General features: G+C 31.9%; 1 long non-coding RNA gene across 4 annotated transcripts in view; it reads left to right on the forward strand.

Annotated features, from left to right (window-relative positions):
- LOC117178013 overlaps positions 1 to 1917 on the forward strand; it is an 88569-nt gene that overhangs the window by 9700 nt on the left and 76952 nt on the right. The window lies entirely within an intron of this gene.

Here is a 1917-nt window from a genome sequence, read left to right on the forward strand (position 1 = left end):
ATTGCATTCTTCCGAATTTCATTGCAAATGCCCCTTAGTAAGCTTCGGTCGTATGACGGTAAAACTGCCTGAACGCGTAACAGTAAGTCTATATAAAAAAGGCCCTAATTAAATATTGAGAAATGCGGACATCTTTTATACTCAGCAACTGCTAAAGTGCTTAAAAAGTCGAAGCACTTCGTAAAAATACGAGTGGAGCGGTTATTGGAAACAAAAACCGTCGATGACTTTCCGCAGGGAGAGGAGAGACGCGAACAACGTCCAGTAAGGACGGTAAGATGATGGTTGCACTGTTCAAGCGCAGCCCAACTCTCCGGCTGCGTGAAGCCAAAACTAAGCTAGAGAGAAAAGGTAGTACGTTAGCATAAACATCATAAGATGCAGCTTAGCTGAGGAAAAAGTGAAGCACCGTACCAAGAGGCAGTAATAGTCCAGACTCCATACCCAGTCCTGTCGGATCTTATATGTCGCCAAAATATTTCGAGTGATTCGTATGCAGAATGATCACCTGATTCCGATCACCTGATTCCGTACGTCTTGGGCAGATTTTGCGTTCTTGAGATATTCGCGATTAATCAATTTTTTAATTACTCCCGATTAATGATTTTCCATTAAACGTATTTCGATTTTTTCCTGCACTTTATTAGCTCATTACAGGACGAATAAAAAACGTTCAAACATATTTACCCTCCGACGAATATTTATTGCACAATAGCAACTAATAGGCGAAAAAATTAGAAAAAAATTCTATCTGCCATATCTTTAAAAATATGATCTAAAAGAGAAATATTTTTTTAATTTATGAAAATAACAGCTACAACACACATTTTTTATAATAAAAACTATTTCTCTAAAGTTAATACTTTCCTGGCAAAATTGAGTTTTATTGGGTGAAATTCTGCGGTGTGATAATAAATAGTAATTTTTAGTACATAAAATTCCTGTTAGAGACAATATTTTTGATCAAATATATTTTTGCTGTTCCCAATCACAAAGTTCCTGCGAAATTATAATGAAATTGTTTAAATTTAAGCAACGACGCATGAATAATCAATTACGGGGTTTCAAATAATAACAACTTTTCTACATAAAGTTATAAATGTTTGAAATTTAGCATGATAATTCTCTAAAGTACCACTAAAACAATTATATTAAGAAAAAATTGTTTATACAAAAATTGTAACCTGTAGAACAATCTAAATTTCAATTATTTATCTACAGTTCTATATGCAGTGGAAACTTGGCAGGAAGCTTAAACAATCTTAAATATTATTTAAAATTAAATCATAAAATTTAAATTTCTTAATTTTTATTCATTCAGTAGTTATAAGCTTCCCTTTTTTTTAAGAATTCGACAATCGGCTCGATAAGTGACATTGTAAACTCGAAAGTGCTCATCTGGCTGGCTGGTTCGGACCCCACAGGCGTGGAAATAGAAAATGCTAGCAGAAGGGCTCATGGGTCCATTCGGCACTGTGAAACTATTTTGCTGTTATAAGAAATAAGAAATTAATTAATTTCTACAAAAATAATTTTTTTATTTCCTTGAAAAACTAGAATCAGAATAAAATTAAATAAGGGGGAAAATTATTTTCATTTTTTAATATTTTACAGAATACTCAGGGTGAAGTTTTCTTTTGGAACTAGAAAACGTTTCAGAAAAAAAATAAAACAAGTAATGGGAGACTTAGTTCGAAATTATATATTTCTTCGAATCATTGACATATTTAACTATTTTTTCTTCTACTCAGGAATGTCTCAGTTTTTAAAATTTTTATTTTTGTAGAAAAAATTGGAAGTGATTTAAAGGAAGTGTGTATCTACGAGGGTAGTTCAATAAGTCCTTAGAATGAAGTATAAAAACAATTTTTTTTGGGTAAATTTTTTTTTATTTTTCAACATAATCTCCTTGGAGCT

This window comes from Belonocnema kinseyi, chromosome 8 (assembly GCF_010883055.1).
Source record: "Belonocnema kinseyi isolate 2016_QV_RU_SX_M_011 chromosome 8, B_treatae_v1, whole genome shotgun sequence".
Taxonomy (NCBI): domain Eukaryota; kingdom Metazoa; phylum Arthropoda; class Insecta; order Hymenoptera; family Cynipidae; genus Belonocnema; species Belonocnema kinseyi.